Raw genomic sequence first — 15,001 nt, forward strand, 5'->3', positions numbered from 1 at the left:
TTTTCACATGCTTTCTGTAACCCTAAGTAATATTCTGTAACACTTGAATATGGCTAAATGATCATTTGCCAAAGCTTAAGGGGTTTGTTACAAATAGCACTTGGCATTCCAGTACGTAGGTTCTGTGGCATATATACACAGTGCCCTCTGCGGGCCTGGGGGTTTTGCAGATGTTAGCTAAAACAGTCGAAATCCAGAACTCGAGAAGCCAGTACACCTACTGATTGGGAGAGGGAACCGTCTATATCTCATGATGATGAGGGCAGAAAACCTGGTTCCAAACACGAGCCCCAAAGTGAAAGTCAAAAGACAAACATTCTGAACAGACTGCCTTGAGATCCACCACTTCTGTGGGCATCTCCGTGAACCATGCTTTGGAGTCAGCAGGAATGCCTTTGCTTAATCATGACACTGACCGTGTTGCGTGAGGTCAGAGAAGCCGGCGACTAAAGCCGCACAACCACCACTCTGGGGTGGCAGTCTCACGCCCTGCTGAGTGTTACTTAATTTTTAGGAAGCCAAAGCATTTTTAAGTAGGACTTTGCTCTTGCTGAAACTGCGATACCATCAATCTGCCATGCAACTGTCCACAGCTGCTGAGTTTGTATTTTCTGAAAGTTGGCAGAGGCAAACACCCATTCCCCTGCTCTATACCCATAAATGTTTCAACGGCATAAATCTAGCGGCAGCCTTGAAAGCAGATGTTGGGTAGCCACCCCATTAACATTCTGTAACTAGCCCTCCATGAGCAGCCCCAACTGTTTCTGAACAATTACAGAGGCATTTGCAAATGTGTATTTACAGTCTGACAGTGGCATAATTGCCGGGTAGATGGCCGACCTCTCTGGCAATACAGAAAGCCACCCTTCCGAACTGTTTATTTACATGAAGTGCACAGATCCGCCTGGCTTCTGAGAGGAGATGGCCCAGCTGAAGTCTGCAGTCTGAGCGACATTTGTGGACGCCCAGTTTTCAGTGCTGGATACTTAGCAATGGAGGGATCATCTTTTTTAGCAGTGTATTTTATGACATCTATGTTCAGGGCTCTAATTAAGCAACAAATCTGGATCAAATGAGGGAAGTTATTGGCAAGGTGCAGGTCTCAGGGAATCTACAAAGCCCCTGAACAAATCAACTCCAAGAAGGACAGCAGTGGGAGCCAATGCAGCTGCTACCTCAAAAAGTAGAGGTCACAGACCTCCTTTTTGCATCCTGCCAATGTCTGTTAGAATTGCCTGATCAGACAGACAAGCCACAGAAACTCAGTGAACTCAGCGCCTCAGTCCCCAGTTCCTTGGAAAAGACTCCCTCTGGCTTACTGCAGGGTCACCAGGGAGGTTTCCAGTAACCTGGGAGGCCTTTCAAGGGTGAAGGTCAGTGTGGGCTAGGAGACAACCCAAAGCATCTTCTCCTTCTAGTCCCCAGTTCTGTGAATGGATTCTGGGATCCAGATTCTCAGAGCAGCCCTGTAGTGTTGGTAAAGAAGTAAAGAGCCCTGACCTGGAATCAGGATGCTGAGGTGTGAAAACTAGATCCAGCATCTCCCATTCTGTGACTTTGAGCAAGTTATCCCTCCTCTGTAGACCTCCATTTCCTCTTTGGTAACTTATAGGAATGAACTTTCTGTTCTGGCCTGTCAGGGGATTCAATGCGTAACACAGGATCCTTTCACTGAAAGCACTCCCAGGGGCTCAGACGGTGCCTGGGAAATAAGAAGGACAGATTCCTGTTACCTCTTAATTATGGCATTATCGTCACTCTACCACAGCTGCATCATTTTCCCACTAGGGGGTTCTAGAACTTTCTCAGGTCACAGAGCCCTTAGCATCTTAGTAGTTTTTCCAAGGCACATCGAAGTCAAAAGAGACACCTAACAATTTTGTTTATTATGTAGTTAGATCCAAATAACGTAATAAATGTTTATCTCCTACTAACTTGGAAGCCATTTAAAAAGATACACAGAAAGAAAAATACTGTTTTCATTTCAGTCGTAACCACAATTGCTCACTGAAGGGTGTGTGCACCTGCTGGGCTTAGAAGTAAATACAAGAGCTAAGAAATACAGTCGTATGGTCAGATAAGCCCACAGAAAGAGGGCCCCTAGCTCAGATCTGGGACTCAGGGAAAACATCAGGTGAGTGGATCAGGGGTCAAGGACTGACCCAAAGGTAGCTTTTAATTTTTTTTTTTTTTTTAAGAGAGAGAGAGAGAGAGAGAGAGAGAGAGAGAGAATTTTTAATATTTTTTTTTTAGTTCTCGGCGGACACAACATCTTTGTTTGTATGTGGTGCTGAGGATCGAACCCGGGCCGCACGCATGCCAGGCGAGCGTGCTACCGCTTGAGCCACATCCCCAGTCCGGTAGCTTTTAATTTGATGACCAATAATCTGTGACTTGTCTGGTCTCACATAAGTGACCTAAGTCTATAAGATGGTCCCAAAGACTTTGACCTCTACTGGAACATAACATACGCTTGGGAAATATTTGGAAGTGAGCCCAAGAAGTCAAAGTCTAAAGGTTCGTTGGCCAATAATTGGTGGAATCGTGTCTTGGCTCTGAGCAGCAGTTACCATGTGAGAGATTCCACCCGATGCAACTGGATGGAGAAGAAATAATTCCTGAAGCAACATAAAGATCCTTTTTCAAGTTCCCATACTCCAGTCTGTAGGTTTTTATTTTATAGCTGTGGACTTGGCACGAGATTTTCCTTGACTGTGACTTTCCTCTTTCTCCATGTTACGCCCTCAGGCCTTTATTCCCTACTGTGCCATGGTCCACAGGCATTTCTGGGTCATTTTTCTTTTCACTTATTATCAATGGGAAACTTTTAAGATTTCCTCTGATTATTTTCTTCTCACTTAACTCGTGTCTGTTTCTCCACTCTGGGCTGTTTCCATCTCTTTCTTCCAGCCTTGAGCTTGTCTTCTGAATCTGCCACATTTCATGGATCCCAAAAGACGATCTGAGAAATTGCCTACATTTTTCTTTTTTTTTTTTTTAATATTTATTTATTTAGTTATCGGCAGACACACAACATCTTTGTTGGTATGTGGTGCTGAGGATCGAACCCGGGCCGCACGCACGCCAGGCGAGCGCGCTACCGCTTGAGCCACATCCCCAGCCCCATTTTTCTTTTTTGACTATAAATCTGTATGGCCTACAATCAGGCTCAAGGATATATTGAAAATAGGGGGAACGTTTTTGCTAGAACTCTTAACCTGTTGTAAACATGAATCAGTGCATCTTAGTGAATTGAATAAAAGGCCCCCAAAAGACACATCCCAATCCTAACCTCAGTACTGGTGAATGTGACCTTTTTTGAAAATAGGGTCTTTGCAGATGTGGTTAAAGATTTTTAGATGGGATCATCCTGGATGCTGAATGGGCCCTAAATTCAATGACGGGCATCTTTATAAATGGGAGTGTTATGAGGAGCCACTTCAGAAAACACTCTAAGTCTGAATTTAAATCAAAGACAGCTTTATTGGCCAGGGACTGTCACCCACATGTAGAGACTGAATCTCTGTGGGAGAACAGCAATTTCCCTGTTCATACCTTCATCAGTTAAGGATAAAAACCACAAGCCTTGGGAAGTTCTTAGCATGCGAGCTAGCCAGTCACAGAAGCTAAAACAGCAGTTAGTGGAACTTTAGAGCCCCTAAGCAGAACTAAAGACCCCCTAAGGTGGGTGTATGGTTTGGGTTTTAGTACATTTGCAGGGTACAAAGTACAGAAAACACAACTCTTTGGGGGAAGACAGCTCAGACGCTGATTTTCCAGAAATGGCTCCTACAGGAATAGCAATGGAGTCCCTTTAGCCATGCTTACTCATGTTGGCCTACAACAATTTTTGCCTTAATATGACTATGTCTTAATTATTTTTATCTTGTAACTTAACCTATATCATCTTAACATTTGCCTATGACTATAGTTAACCTATGGGCCCCCCCCCCCCCCACACACACATACTTACAACTTGTATTATCTATACCAATCACTAATATCCTCAAGTCTTATATCTTTATACTATATAAGGCTATGTGTTTATCCTACTGTATTGTTATTTCTATCTTAAAACTTAAAACATGTTTAAGTATCTTGACATTAACTCTTATTTTTATTATTTTCTATTTATTGATTTATGTCTATTAATCTATAGCCTGTGCCCTATCAATATGACTTAGTAATAATCTGTGATTTATCTTTTATAAAATTATATTGCTTATTTTAGACCATAACAGGAGGAAAGGGAGGTTTGAGACACAGAGCTCTAGAGTCAGCCTGGAAGAGTACCGCGGGAGGACAGGAAAGGTTAGAGATGCTGTCCCAAGCCAAGGGACAACAGGAGTCACCATCAGGTGGAAGAGGCAGTGAGGACTTTCCTGAGAGCCTCAGGTGGGAGCATGGCCCTGCCAACACCCTCATTTCTGACCTCTGGCCTCTGGAACAGTGAGATCATACATTTCTGTATTATATTTGTGGTAATTTTTTAATGACAACCCTAGGTCCCTGGTCACCTCCCTTCTGAAACAGCTGTCGCTTTTGAGGTACACAGCTCTCCCTCTGTCTCTGGTCACACGGCAACAGGCCACCGTGGACTGTCAGGGTCTGGCACTCAGCCTAAAGTAGCTGATCACATTTATCCCCTTGGAAATCCCTTGGGTGTAGGTCCAAGTGGCCCCAGAGTCTGTCTGCCTGCTTTCTGTGGGTCACTGTTGGCCCTGGGAAGCAGATGACATTTGTTTGCAATGAGAGGATAGCGGAGTGAGTGCCCAGCACAGAACAGTAAGGGGAGTGCTCAGCGTGTCCTGTGGGCACTGGGGTCCTGAGTGTTCCCATGGCCTCTAACGTGCAAGCCGAGGGTTTCTATAACATCCTCCGACAGTGTCCCCCACACCACAGTGCTCGTCACCGCCTTCTTGAACCTCCCTCCTTCACTTTCCTCACCCCTGTCATACCGCGGGGGCCTTAGTAATTCTGTTCGTTATCCACCGAGAGTAGAGCTACACATGTGCGGAACTTTCTGGAGGCACTGTGGTGTGCTAGGGAAGACTGTGAAGATGGAAAACCCAGGGTTAGAATTCTGCCATTGTCACTAGCTGTGTGACCCACGGAGCTGATCAGGCCATACAGAAAGATCAAAGGACAAATGGACATCTGGCATTTTGACCTCTGTGAGAGGCTGGCCCAGTCCACAAGGAAGGGGGCATCGTGGGAAGCCCAGAGCCTGCCACGTGGAAGGGGACCTGCTCTGCTAGATGAGGGAGTAGGAGCAATGGTTTCCCCTCTTGGCTCTTCTCACCCTGTGCCCTCTACAGTCACCCCTCTGACTCTTCTGTAGGATCCCTGAGAAGCAAGCTGCGCACTGCAGACCCAACTTAGCACACCCGTGTCTTTCTTAAGCTCCACATCATTGACATCTCTTTTCTGAAATAAGCATGTCAAAGTCTGAATCAAAATCCCTGATCATCCTTAAGCCTGGGTCAGCTTTTGGGTCTGGGCTAACCCACAGGAATGAACTTGAGAGCTGTGCTTTCCAATATGGCAGCCACTAGACGTGGGCCTACAGTTGCCTGCAATGTGGTGAGTCTGATTCAAGATTTTATAAAATACACAGCAGGTGTCAAAGGCTCAGTGTTGCCGACATGTTGAAATAATAACGTTATGGAGATGTTGGGTTAAATAAAATATAGTATTAAAATTATGGGCTGGGGATGTGGCTCAAGAGGTAGCCCGCTTGCCTGGCATGCGTGCGGCCTGGGTTCGATCCTCAGCACCACATACAAAACAATGATGTTGTGTCCGCCGAAAACTAAAAAAAATAAATAAATATTAAAAAAAATTCTCTCACTCTCTCTTTAAAAAATAAAATAAAATAAACTTACCTTGTTTCTTTTTATTTTCTTGAATATAGGTACTAGAAAATTTGAAATTACATGTAACAAATGGCTTGCAATATGTTTCCATCAGAGAGTGGTGCTCTCAACGACACCTGGCCTGGACACCACTGAAGTAGTGGTCACCTCACTTAGGACCAAAATTATTGTGCATGAACACACACACACACACACACACCCCACTTCATGGTCTCCCATGTTTACATGCTGGCCACCTCCTTCTTTGATACACCTTTGAGTGTCCTCACTAATGGGGTTTTAGGCTAGACTGCAGGCTCCATGAGGGCAGGCCCTGTACCTCATCGGCATTCTCACAGACCGTGTCTGGCATGGAGTGTTTTCCAATGTTTCTCCCCTCAGTGGCTCAACCCAAAGATCGGAGTTGTTGTTGACACCCTGCTGTAGCTCTCGCCCCCCTATATGGTGGTCAGTGTCCCCCACACAACCCTAGGACCCCACCTTTGCAATGAGCTCCAGGCTACTTCTAGCAACTACTACTTGTATATCTGTTCCCAAAGGACTTTTCCAAATCCTTGGCTGGAAGCTGGAAGTGCCAGAGTTAATGTCCCCAAGTCAACAAGCGGCTGATGGGATTTGGTATTTCAATGTACCGGCTTCTTCACCCCTTGGTGGGATAATTCTAAGCCATGTGCTCTGCACTCACTTTTAAACTCAATTAAACTCCCATTGCCTGCTGTGGGAGCTGGCTTAATACCTCTTTATTGACTGACTTTCCTTCCTCTTCTCCTTTCCCCACCCCATATCAGTGATCCTCATATATTCCAAATAAAGGACTTGTTTCTTTGTTTCTAGGTACATCCACATGAAGACACTCCTATATCTAATCTGTCACCAAATCCTACTAAATTTACCCCGATCTGCCAACTCTTGTTCTGTCTGTTAACTATTGCCGTGCACTTTCTTTCTCCAAAGGTAGTTCTTTTTTTCAACACTTAACCCAGGATCATTCTATTTGAGACACCCAGATGTATTCTCATTGTCTTCTCTAGGAAAGACTGCCAAAGTTCCCAAGGTCTGTGTTCTGGCTCCTGTCTGCCTCTCTATCTGTGCTCTACCACGTGCCTCCTCCCTGCTCATCCACTCCCCCAGCACTGACCTCGGTTCTGTTCACTAATGCCACAAGACACTTGCACAAGTAGTTCCCTCACTCTGCAATGATTTCACATTTCCCTTTGCTTTGTTAACTCTTACTCATCATTCAGAAGCCTCTAACTAGGTTAATTCCCCTCGTCATTAACCCTCTTGATACCATGGGCCTCTCCTTCATAACTTGAACAATATGTTTTCCCTTTGATTTGCTGATTAGTGCCCCTTGACTCCTCCAGATTCCAGGCTTCATAATGGCAAAATCAAGTCTCAATCTGAGTCCATCACTATGCTCTGAACACTTGACACAATGCTTGGTAAACAGTAGATGCTCAATGCATATGAGTTAAATGAAAACAATATAACTAAATAAAAGGCAACGATTTCTAGTCAAATCCTCTATTTGATTAGCTATTAAAGCAGTGGGCTAAGATAAATTCAGTCACTTCCCAACAGACGACCCCAGGTGACCCGACGATATTGTAAATCACCCCACCCCACTTGCTGAGTATTATATAATAAGCACCCTATCAAGTGTGGACACCAGTGAGCAACTCTGTCTTTAGCTAATCCTTGCCTGGTAGCGTAGTTATTTCTGTAGCTGCCTGTCTTGCTGTAGTGTGAGCGCCAGGAGACTAGAACTAGGTCTTCTTCATCCTTCTAGCCTGACCACCTGTGCAGATTTGGGACCCATGTCCCTTCAGGTCCAAATGACCTTGACTTAAGTCCTTGTTGTAATTAGGGCCAAGCTCCATGTGTTCCTCCAGATGTATTCAAATCCTTCAGGGCCTCTATTTCTTCTAATCGCCTCTGGTTCCATTTCCAGCTTCAGTGACTCTTAGTTACGCATTCTGCATCTCAGGGCCTTTTGTCCTGCTCGCCCTTAGTTAGGGACACGGGAAGATTGAGGTAAACTTCCATGGCACATCCAAGAAGCAGAACTTACACCTGAGCATTGTGCTGTTTCTATTCTGGAATGTCCCATCCGTTTCTGTCAATCAGGCTCCAGGCAGATGCTGTGCTGCTCAGTGCTCCTGCCCTTCCCTTTCCCCACCACTAAGGAGACACTCTTTCTCTAGGACCATCACCTGCTCGACCCAGTGCATGTCAGGCCCCCCAGGATCCATCTGCAGCCAGTGAGCTCAGCAGTGAGTTTGCTACATAAGTGTTTATTGGTGGTGCACTGATTCCAATTACATTTTTTTTGCACTCCACTGGATATTCTTTAATGAAATGACCAGGGTCAAGTGAGAGCGGTCTGATTGGAAAACCCATGGGCACTGGATTGGAAAACATATTTGTGCAAAACCCAATTTGATGTGTAAATTCGTTGATCCTGCAAGGAGACGGATGAGGCCGAGGAACGGGGACGGGGGGCGAACGGCAAGGTTAGATGTGAGACCTGGAGTGTTCAGCTGCATTCCAGGAGCCAGTCCTGAGTATTGAGAAGTGGGCAGGGGAGGGTAGGCCTAAGGCCACGAGTGTCAGTCAGGGAGTCTGGGCCCAGAGGATGTTGGGAGAGAGAAGAGGAAGTGGGGGCCATTTTTAGGCGTGGGGTGATTAGAGGAACAACCTTGAGACTTAGAAAAATGGCATTAAGTCATCAGCCTGGGAAGTGGGCATTGCCCGTGAAACTGCCCAGGAATAAGCTGTGTAACTTTGGCCAATACATCAACCTTGCTGAACCTCAGGTTCCCTACGTGTAAAGTGGATTTGAACTAGTTGGTCTCTGAGCTCCTGCTTCTGAAATCTCTTGTTGTGAACTGTCCTAGCAGTATTTGGGTATGTACAGGTATGTAAGCAGTTTGCTTCACGTTTTATAAAGGTAAATTCTGAGGAGAAGAAAAGAGTCACTTTCCCCCAACCCCCTACCATTTAAAGCTAGCAGCATGCAGAGAGTTTATTATGTGAAAATACCACTTGGGGAAGTTAATTAAAAATTCTGACATTCAGAGTAGGGATTTGGGGCAGGAATGTACAAGTCCAAAACTCTGGGTAGAATTAGACAGGCATCTAAATGTTGGACCTAATTAAGTCTATAGTTAGGCATTAGGAAGGGGATGATATTTGAAAGCCAATATTCCAAACTCAAGTGCTGTTTGGCTTTGTGCATTTTGTTTGAATTATTGCACATTTAATAGGATTTAGCTGCAGAGCCCCTGCTTAGCAATCTGTTTCCTTGGCAATGCAATCCTCAGAGGGACAAAGGCCATATGGAAAACATGGGTTATTTGGTAATTTAGTAAGTAAGTTAAAAAGGATAGAATTCAATTCAATATGCATCTTTGTGTCTCCCTTACACACAGTAACAAAGATAGGGACCAGTGTTAAGTACTCGGTAGGAACTTAATAAATGGAGAGTGCTATGATGATCAGAAATCATTTTTACACACTGCTATATATATATAGCAAGTGCCCAAACATCTTGTCCTTCTCTTTCTCCAAAAAACGCTCACCAGACAAAACCACGGTTCTTCTTAGCAGGTCCGTGGGTATTTGCTCCATTCCCTTATGCTCATGCGTCTCCTGCCTTCTCTCCAGGAGCACGATGGCCCGTTCTGCCTGCAGTCCACAACCCGGTGCACCTTGCTCCTCACACCTGCCCTGGCAGATGGCCCAACCTTCAGCACCTCCCACCTGCACCTGCGGCTTTCCTAACCTGCCTCCCCTTGGGCTTACTCTTGACGCTGCACCCGGTTGTTCAATCCCAAGAGCCATCTGTTGACCACATGAGTAGCATCCTGCCACTTCTTGGCTTCAGCCCCTCCGGTGCTTTCTGGTTGTGCCATAATGAAACTTGCCTTTGCTCCTTACTGACCAAGCTGGCACGGTCTAGGCTCTGCTGACCTCGGATGCAGCTTCCTGCAGTAAGAACCCCCTTCCTGCTCCCGGAGCAGGCTGTGCCCCTTCCCTCCAGAGCACCTGGGCATCCACCGTCTCTCCCCCAGCCGGTGCGCGTCCTGTCTTCTCGCAGCTGCCACAGTGTCACCCATTTTCTGTGCACTGTTCCCTCCTAGGAAAGTCTGACTCTGACTCACTCCCTATCACACACCCCATGTTTTAATTTCCTGTACTCTACTTCCATATCTGATATTTTACATACTTACTTACTTATTTGCGTTTTTTCCCTACCACTCACATTAAAACAAAAGGTCCATGAGGGTAGGCACCTTTTTATTATTGTATTTTGTTTTCCGTTAGGAACACAGTGAATGCTAAGAACCTGAATGAATGAATGAATCCACTTTTATATTTTAAACTGGATGATCAAAGTCATTTTCTCACAGAGAGGTAGCTCAGTGCAATAATGAAATCAGATTAGTGATTATGTACAAAAAAATTAGACCTATATACTCATTCCCAGGCACTACTACTTTTATTTTTACTATTTTTAATATTGATCATTTGCTCCAGCATGGGTTAATTTTATAACCACTTATGCATCTCTAATTATGTTTTATAATTGCTGAATTTTTTCTTAAAAAAAAAGTCTAATTTACTCTCAGCTAATTAGCCAAGATCTTTGGCTGTACACATTAGGAAAAATGAAGGATAACATAGACACCAAACAACTTGTGAAATATTTAAATAAATCACAGTAAGGTATAGAAAAGTATATATATATATACAGGGTACCATTTTTGTCAGTTTTTTTTCCATAATGTTGTATTTGGAATGAAATTCACCAACATTATAGAAATCATCTTTTCAGGGTAGGGGCTGGGATTATAGCCATCCTTCCCGGCTTTGGGTTTGGGTGGGGTTTTGATCTTGTTTTCATTTTTGTTATTGTGTCGTGATTTCTAAAACAAGTAGGCATTGCCTTGAGGGTCAGAAAAAGTAGTTTTAAAAACAAGATTTTTGAAAGGTCATAGAACACAAGGACTTCGCATGTTTTGAATATGAGGAATCTTTTAGTTACTATCCCCGAATTTTAAAAGAAACAAGTAAGAATTCACACTGTAAAACCTGAATTTTCACCTACTGCATTCAGCTGGGATGACCAGATAAAGGCAATCCTTGGTACACCTTTGGCACACCTAGGTTCGCCTGGACAGGTGACACTAGGATAAAATGTTCGTGGCTTTGAGGCCATTTTCCCTTTTGTTCTCTCTCCTCCTCTTGCCCTCAAATGCCCCCCCCCCCCCCCCCCCCGTGAACCCGCTACACCCAAGGTGTTCGATTCACATTTCTGCAGTACAAATTGGTCATATTGAAATATCTGAGAAGCCTGAGGTTCTCTAAATGCACAGAAGGTACGTGACCCAGTGGCCCTCTCCCCTGGGGTCTTCTCTGTCATCGGCCAATTCACATGCGGGCTAAGCCACGTCCTAGAAAAGTACATTGGAACGTGGCCTCAGTGAGAGGTCCAGCAACACACAATGTCAGAGTCCCCAACGCAGACCCCACTGCGAACACGTGGTCAGGAGAACCTCAGGTCCCTTAGGAGAAAACCGCGCAGAAGGAATCAAATCTAGGACAACAAGCTGAGCCGGGTCAGAAGAGCCTGAGAGGACCAGGGAGGTCACGGTTCAAGTTCAAAAGGGACCGTGGTGGCCAGTTTCTCCTGCTGCCTCAGCAGTCCCCGTGTTCAGCTCCATGGGAAAAAGGAGTATGGTCAGAGAGCTCAAAGAGAGAACCCTCTGAGTGCCTGAGCTCAGCCTGAGCTGCAGCTCACGGCCTTAAGCAACTGTTATGTGTATCTAAAGCCCATGGGCCAAGCCCTGCTCACCCAGAAGGGGGAAATTGGAATTTTGCAGAATTTCCAGTCCACTCCACAATTGCAAGCATCCTGTCCTGGGTTTAAGTTAGAGGTAGATATTGGGGGCAAATAATGAATAAAATAAAGATTCCTAGCCTTCATATACCCAGGCTCCTGTGTCTCATTCTGTAGATGGTTAATTCAAAACGAAGAACCAGTAATTCAATGGAAATTTGAAAACCTTTGCTCTCTGCCCACATGGATCAGGTAAACCTTTGCCCACGACTTCCTCTCTACCCCCTCCTACTGGGAATGGCTGGGCCTGAAAAGCACCAAAGAACAAGCAAAATGAACAATTCCACGCATATCCATGGTGCTCTTACTCTGCCTCTTATTCTGTTGTCCTGACAATGCTAAGTGCAGGACTGGAACCCTTAGCCTCATCATGCAGCCAAAGGAGATCTGGGGAAGGTCAGTGCTTCCCAAGAGCTCCACACTATTCAAACAGCACCGCGGCGGCTGGCATTCAGTATCCACTGGGATTCCCAGGACCCTATAAACACCAACAGCCACCGATGCTCAATCCTATACAGAAAAGGCATGGTATTTGCACGTAGCCTCTGAGACATTCCCATACGCTTTATAACGAGATCATTTATAATCCCAGAAACAATGTAAAAGCCATGTAAATAGTTGTTATGCATAATGACAAGAACAAAATGTCTATGTATGTTCAAAATGGGCACAATTTTTAAGAAATATTCTTCATCCACACTTGATTAAATCCACAGATATGGGCTGGGGTGGTGGCTCAGTGGTAGAGCACTTGCCTAGCATGCATGAAGCACTAGGTTTGGTTCCCAGAACCACACACACACACACACACACACACACACACACACACACACCAAAACAACAACAACAACAAAAACCCCACAAACCACAACAAAAACCTAAATAAAATAAAGGTATTACGTACATCTACAGCTAAAACTATTTGTTTAAAAAATCCATAGATGCAGCACTCACAGTTACAGAGGGCCAACTGTATTCCAGGCCCACCTGTGTCAAAATTTTGTTCCTTTCTAGGTTCTTGTCATAGAACTCACAGTTGCCTTTCTAGCCTGGGCAGCAGATTTACAGACATTTTAAAAGACATTATGAAGGTAGGGAAATAGAATGGAATTTAGCCCTAAGAATTCTAGGCCATCCTAAGTTCAGAAGACCCCTAGGAGTGACATTAAAAACAAAACAGAAGAGAATAATAAGCAGATGACGGAATGACATTTGACTGCTAAAGAATTCTATCCTTTCCCCTCTACTGGAGGCAATCTGACAAAATTCATTAACTTTGGTTTCTGGCTAACAGCACATCAGGAAGTAAGCTCACTAATGAACTTTTTCGTTTGGAACATGAGGCCATCGATGTTTGCAGGGCACACAGCACTGTTAAATCGACACTTATGCTCAGCTAGTAGGGGGAAAATAAAGCTGTGGCGTTGGACTCAATTCATCAAATGAATTCTCTTGGCTCAAAGTACTCAGACCTCAGGGATAGCTCAAAGTAAACAATTAAATTATCTCGATCTACTCACATTTTGCAGTTAATTATTCCCGTATATGATTTCCCTTCTTTTGCTCTGCAGCTGATTTTGGCTGAGTTAATGAGAAATGAACCATGCTGTGTATTATTTATAGCTTGGATTATCCTCTATCACCCTGATGTTTGATCAATAAAAATCAAATCTTCAAGGGGCCAACATTTAAAAAAAAAAAGCAATACCAAAATCATTTGGATTATAAAATTCTGTTGGCAGATTTAAAGTCCAAAGAAAAGAATCCACCCCCATCCCACCCCCGCACACGGGTACTTCCACAAACACAATTCTCCAAGGAGGATAAAAATGAATGGTCTCAGCCTCAACTTCTGAGAACCTGCTTGCCAAAAGAATGAGGATGAGGTCCATGTAACAACGCTCTAACAATAGTAATGCACATAAATTCTACCACCATTTTCAAAGGCTTTCTTATACTGTTCTAAGGCACAGATGTGCAGATGATGACCTGAACCCTGTTTTTATAAACACAGTTGCATTAGAATATAGTCTTGCCTGATCATTTACATATCATCTGGCTGCTTTTGCTCTCCAAGGACAGAGTGGAAGAGCTGCCACAGAGACCCAGGACCTGCAAAGCCAAACATATTGGCTGTCTGGCCCTTTATGGAAAATGTGTGCTAAACCCTAGTCTAAATGCTCCTCCGACTCTTTTGTACTTAACTCTCACCAAGACCAAGAGGTTGCTTCATGGCTGTTTCCATTCCCATTTCTCAGTGGTGAAACTGAAACCTTTTCAGGGACTTGAAGGAGAGCTGGCCCAGTCTCTTCTAAGAGCAGAACTTGCTAATGGCTGCGGCTGTCTCACGCATTCCTACATCTACTGCTCTTCCTTATTACAGGGTCTCTAAATTCTGTGATTTCTGCAGCTCAGGCAAGAACAGTAGCTTTAGAGACTTAAGTAGGGCCTTGGATGAGTAGAATGAGGGGGTGTTTATCAGAGGAGTTAAAGTGAAGGCCTTTCTATACCATGTATTATGCAAATACCAGCCATCACTTGAAGATGCCACCCACAAAATGAAGATGACTGTGCCCAAACTTTATCTTTCCTTTCTCCATGTACCCTTTGCTGACCTTTAATAATTTAGGAAATGCTGGACATGGTAATACATGCCTGTAATTCCAGCAACTTGGGAGACTGAGACAGGAGGATTGCAAGTTTGAGGCCAGCCTCAGCAATTTAGCAAGACCCTAAGCAATTTAGGAAGACCCTGTCTCAAAATAAAAATAAAAAGGACTGGGGATGTGGCTTAGTGGTTAAGTGCTCCTGGGTTTAATCCCTTATCACTACTCTCATCCCAACCCCCCAAAAAAGGAGAAGAAAAAGGAAAAGTAATGTTCACAGGTGTTCTAGTCTGCTTTATGCTGCAATACCTGAATACCACAGACTGGGTAATTTATGAAGAATAGAGGTTTAGCCGGGCCTGGTGGCGCACGCCTGTAATCCCAGTGGCTCTGGAGGCTGAGACAAGAAGATCACAAGTTCAAAACCAGCCTTAGCAAAAAGCAAGGTACTAAGAAACTCAGTGAGACCCTGTTTCTAAATAAAATACAAAATAGGGCTGGAGATGTGGCTCAGTGGTTGAGTGCCCCTGAGTTCAATCCCTGGTACAAAAAAAAAAAAAAAAAAAAAAAAAGAATAGAGGTTTATCTAGCTCAAGGTTCATGAGTCTGGAAAG

The 15,001-nt window shown here is 44.4% G+C and overlaps 1 protein-coding gene across 1 annotated transcript in view; it reads right to left on the reverse strand.

The window, feature by feature from the left end:
- ADAMTS18 (ADAM metallopeptidase with thrombospondin type 1 motif 18) overlaps window positions 1-15,001 on the reverse strand; it is a 618,263-nt gene that overhangs the window by 417,715 nt on the left and 185,547 nt on the right. The window lies entirely within an intron of this gene.

Source organism: Spermophilus citellus (genome assembly GCF_964194105.1).
Source record: "Spermophilus citellus genome assembly, chromosome: 18".
In the NCBI taxonomy this organism is placed as follows: Eukaryota; Metazoa; Chordata; class Mammalia; order Rodentia; family Sciuridae; genus Spermophilus; species Spermophilus citellus.